Here is a 5,928-nt window from a genome sequence, read left to right as displayed (position 1 = left end):
TGTCTAAAGTCTGATTTTATTATTATTATTTTTTTTTTATAAAGTCTAGTAAATCTATATGTGGCAAAATAAATAAATACATTTTTAAAAAAAGTACATAAGATAAGTGCACATACATTAGTCACTGTTTCATATATGATATAAGATATAAACAGCCATACATCTTTTCAAATTTAAGATAGTAAATGTTGAAAAGTGTTTTTCTATTGAAGTTATTTCACATGTGATAGAATTTAAATTTTAAACACTTAAAAGTGTTTAAAATGCATATTTTAAGGTGGAACAGTAAGGTTGAGGGAAAATGACGACTGTTGTTTGTACGTGGCTGAAATTGAACTTTTATGTAAGTTTTTATTCCACAGAATTACCACAGAATTTCATTTGTAACTTGAGTTGTTTAGTTTTTTAGCACTTTCTTTAATGTATTGAGCTTGAGTTTGGACTTCCATCTAAGTTGATCTTAAACAGCAAAAATAAGTCAGTATTGCCCACCTATGCTTTTCAACATTTAGTGATTTTTGATTACGATACAATCATGAACTTCGCCTTTAACAAAGGTGTATGATCTTGGTTTTGCATCTCATATCGTCTACTTAAAACACTGCTACAGCATTCAGTAAAAAGAAATCCAGTCAGAATGCACTTCTATGACATAACATTTGAAGTGCTGCTAATTTAATCAGATTGAGTGATTTGGTCATATCTCAGATTTTTTATATCAGTACTACACCCATTATAACAGATATACAATGTCTCTGTTTAAATTAAAAGTTAAAGGAAATGTATGCTTTCGGCTTTAGAAACTTTGTTATGCTTTCAGTTAGTTTACACAAACTATTACACTCAGTAGAGAGCATGGTTGGCCAAGATTCACATTGCATACATCATTCTCATTATTCATAGTGGTTTGCACAAGGCTTCTGAAATTTCAAAAGGTTCAGATCTTATTTCATTCCAGGTCATCTGAATTATTCAAACTCTTTAATAATATGTTTGACCAAGTTCCGGTTTTGACCTAAAAACAACTCTTCCCTCATGAACTAAAGACATGCTGTACTTCTCCCCTTGAAAATATCAGGCGGTTTTACTTCCTTCATTAATTCTTCCTACTTCTCTTAAGCCCATGATTGAAATGAGGCCATGCTGAATATCGATGGGTCCCATGTGTGCAGTGATGTGTCTTGGAGTTTTAATCAGCTTTATTGATTTTTTTCAAGATACACTTGCTCACTGCAGTGCTTGCCTTTTTTCCATAAGAGAGGAAAGGTGTTATCGTGGGATAACGCTATATTATTGAGTTACGTAATGGACTTATTGCAGTCTTGGATGACCTGACTGTGCTGGGAGAAACCAAGACTTGAAGCCTAGAAAGTCCCTCTGAAGCTGATGATTACATCCACAGTTGCGGCATAGTGCCATTACTTTCCCATGTTAATGGTCTATGCCCAGAGTGGTACATACCAACTGTTATTCCATACACTAAAACATAATATGAAAAATTATCTGCCTGCAAACTATAGCACTTATCTCTAAAATTCTCTCCTGGGCTCCAAGCAAAAGGACTAACCTTAAAGCAGTTCTTTTAGAGTCTATAATCAAATTCATTAAGATGATGAAAAGCAAATGCTGAGTCCAAAGTCTTTTCAGAAGTCTGATTTGCACAGATTTTATTACTATAAGTCCTATTCCCAGGCACAGCAGGGTGTTGTTTTCTGCTAAGATTTTGGATCTTAATTATAAATTGTGTGCCTGAAATAAGTCAAAGATGTTTTATGCAATCAAGTGTCAGAGAGTCCACAAATTATTGTTCCCTGATTTCAGGCACACAGATTATATATTTTAGAGTTTAAAAATGCTTCAGGGTACTTGTATTAAAGATGATCTCTTGATGTATGTATATATATATATATATCTTTAGAAAATAGAAGGTGTGGGGAGTGTATTACTGTGAATAACATTATGGTGTGTTTGGATCTAAGTTTTATCCTGAGGATTTGCATTTGTAAAATCATATAGTAGCTTGTCAGCATTCATGACTTGTGGGTCTTTCACAAAATGTAGTGAACTGTCTAACTAGAGAGCATTTTACGCTAGAGAGCATTTGCGGTCCTGACACATAGACTGTCCCAATTCTTAGATAGCTTATTGTGCTGTATACTAGAATATCTTAATTTTGCAGAATTTTAAAGCAGCATTGAACCCTTCCTTAGCCACAAAGGCAATCCCAGGATGCAATGCAAGAACAACTCCCGTCCATTTTACTCTTTTCAAAGAGCAAAAATAATTAAAATTGTGACAATAACAGGAAGATTAGAATCCAAAGCACTGAATCTGAGGCGACGCTAGCCACTGAGGTAAAAAAAAAAAAACACTGGTTGCGTGCGGTGGGCTGGAACAAGCCGTGACACAATTGCTCTCTAACTAGAGCGTCTCAATAATCTGCACCATGAGAACCATTAGAATGCAGTCTACTTAAATAGCTCTCTATGCAGTGGGGGTGTTGATATTAATCATATAATCAGTGCATCGAGATGCAGACGTAGGAGACTATAATCGATTATAACATGATGACATCATTCGTAGCATAAATGACGGAGAGAGGTCGCAAGCTTGATATAAAAATGCACCAAAAATTTTTAAAGTCATCATATGCAAACATTTTGGATTCTACAACTGGTAAGCGCAAACTGGACAAGTCACATGTGGTTGTGTAAAGCCTGCTACACAAAAATTAAATATGTCAAGAACACCACCAACTTAAGAAATGACGTTAGCAGTTTCTATCCTGAATTGCTAACAACAAAACCGGCCCGAGAAAAGTCAGACCCAGCACAACCAAGAATTCATATGATCCTGTCCACAATACCGGCCAACTTAACCAAAGGGAAGAAAATAACCCATGCTGTGGGAAACTTTATAGTGAAGGATTTACAGCCGTATCCCGTCAACACCAGGTTTCAACACCTATTAAAGACACTGGAGCCATGATACAAGATCCCGTTGCCACTTTACACAAAAGGTAATACCTGCTCTCTACTGTTTATACTGAACACTGGAGCCCCCAGGGCTGTGTGCTCAGTCCACTGCTGTTCACACTGCTGACCCATGACTGTGCAGCGATGCATAGCTCAAATCATATCATCAAGTTGATGACACGACTGTGGTGGGTCACATCAATAAGAACGACGAGTCAGCATACAGAGAGGAGGTGCAGCGGCTAACTGACTGGTGTGAAGTCAACAACCTGTCTCTGAACGTGGACAAAACCAAAGAGATGGTTGTAGACTTCAGAAAAACAATGGGTGAGCACTCGCCGCTGAACATCGACAACTCTGCTGTGGAGATTGTCAAGAATACCAAATTCCTTGGTGTTCACCTTGGTCCACTAACACCAGTAACATCAGAAAGAAAGGTCTCCCACCTCCAATCCTCACCACTTTTTACAGAGGAGTCATCGAGAGCATCATGACCAGCTGCATCACTGTCTGGTTTGGAAACTGCACTGTGGCAGATCGCAAGTCCCTCCAGCGGATCGTGAGGACAGCTAAGAAAATTATGGGTGTGTCTCTTCCCTCCATCACAGACATTTACACCACTCGCTGCACCCGCAAAGCACTCAGCATCGGGGGAGATCACACATACCCTTCACACACACTTTTCAACCTACTGCCATCTGGAAAAAGGTATCGAAGCATTTGAGCCCTCACATCCAGACTCCGTAACGGCTTCTTCCCACATGCTATCAGACTCCTGAACATCTAGAGACTGAGACTGGACTGAAGAAGCACACACACACACACACACACACACTGATTTGATGGACTGAAAATGATATACTGAAAATGAGTGTACTGTTTACACATATCCTGTTTACATCATGGTTACATTCAGTTACCGTTTACAGCACAAATACACTTTAAATTGCAGTGTTTCTGTATATATATATATATATATATATATATATATATATATATATATATATATATACTGCATTCCAGCTTGTTTCAGATGTTGCCATACTCAAGAAATGCTCTGATTTGTTGACAAATTTGTTGCACTTCGTCATAACTACTGTTGTCTGCTGTGTTCATACTCAAGCTTTGTTAAATAAAAAAGGGATATTTACTGTTAGTATTTGTTGATGACAACAAAACCACGTGAAGTAATACAGAAAACTGATGTCACGTCATGGTGTATTGTGATATTGAATTAAATTGGATCGTTGACATGTTAACGGCAATCGAATCGAATCATGAGACCAGTGAAGGTTCACAGCTCTGCTTTGCAGTTAGTGCCTATCTAGGCAGCTCACTAGTTTTGGGACAGACCTTATGTTTCAGTAGGGAAACATAGTAGTACTTTTTGCTTATACACTGGAGGACAACTGTAGAGCACAATATGTAATTTAAATATTGCAATCAACGTATGGGTGCAGAAAGTACATATTAAAAAGTTAAGCATAAATACTCATGATTGGATGATCAGAAGATCAGATGTTAATGCCAAGTGTAAACAATGCCTTGAACAAAAAATTAATACGGATAAGATCATCATCAGTGCAGCGGTTACCTTTAATTCTGCAGAAGTTTTGAAGTGGCTGTAGTAGCCTTTGCGTCACCTTCTATGGTTCAGACTTCTCTTGGCTCCTGATTACAAGAACAGATAATAAAATATTGAGGTGGCACGGTGGCGCAGCAGGTAGTGTCCCAGTCACACACCTGGGTTCGAATCCCGCTCCAGGTGACTGTCTGTGAGGAATTTGGTGTGTTGTCTCCGTGTCCGTGTGGGTTTCCTCTGGGTTCTCTGGTTTCCTCCTACAATCCAAAAACACACATTGGTGGGTGGATTGGTGACTCAAAAGTGTCCAGAGGAGTGAGTGAGTGTGTGTGTGTTACCCTGTGAAGGACTGGCGCCCCCTCCAGGGTGTATTCCTGCCTTGTGCCCAATGATTCCAGGTAGGCTCTGGACCCACTGTGACCCTGAACTGGATAAGCGCTTACAGATAATGAATGAATGAATGAATGACTCTTAATTCTGATGGATCCTTAGTCTGTGTATATGGTTTTGGTTGTACTGTATTGTGGTGCTGGTTCAGATTTCTTCCTCCACAGGCTCTGGCTCTCAACTGATTGGCTGACCTTGACTAGGCCATACAGAAGTGCCCAGTGCAGCAGAAATATACCTCCTCCATCCTGCTCCTGATGCACCCACGCGCACACACATACGTATAGAGAAATATACTCAGTCCTTTCTGGGTCTACTTTTGGCAACTGTTCAGAACTAACAGTGATCATGTAAACAATGAAAGAACAGGAAAACAAACCACACACATTAAAGTTGAATGATATAAATACAAAATGTGAAAATGCCACATTGTGACTACATATCTAAATAATCTGTTTGTGATTTACAGTACCTTGTGGTATCAGCAAACCCTACATTAGTCTGCTTAAAACATGTGAGAAACATCTGTTATTGGTCAGTGTAGTGTTTTTTCTCATTATCATTGCATACTTAACCCACAAATACTTTAGAATGTCTGGAAAGATCCCCACCACACCTTTATTTTTTACTTTAAATTGTGATATCCCTAAGTGACTTTTACTGAATGTCCTGTATGTAGTCAAATGACATTTTGTGAATTTGTGTTCGTTTCACTTAAGCTGTGCTTGCTGAGTACATAGAAGCCATAAGAATGTTTATTTTAAAAGCATATTTTTGTTTCTAAATGTGTCTTGGAACATTTTTAACCATTCAAATGCTTTAGTAACCTATCATAAGTTGCATAAAATGGGACCCATTCTGATCCCATTTTAAGAACAAAATGTTGGAATACAAGTTACAAAATTGTGTGTTGTTGTGATGTCTATGTTACATTGGGATTTTAGCTTAAATATAATTACAGAATGTGGCAACAAAAGTGAAAAA

Source organism: Hoplias malabaricus, chromosome X2 (genome assembly GCF_029633855.1).
Source record: "Hoplias malabaricus isolate fHopMal1 chromosome X2, fHopMal1.hap1, whole genome shotgun sequence".
Lineage (NCBI taxonomy): Eukaryota > Metazoa > Chordata > Actinopteri > Characiformes > Erythrinidae > Hoplias > Hoplias malabaricus.
This window is presented reverse-complemented; position numbering follows the sequence as displayed.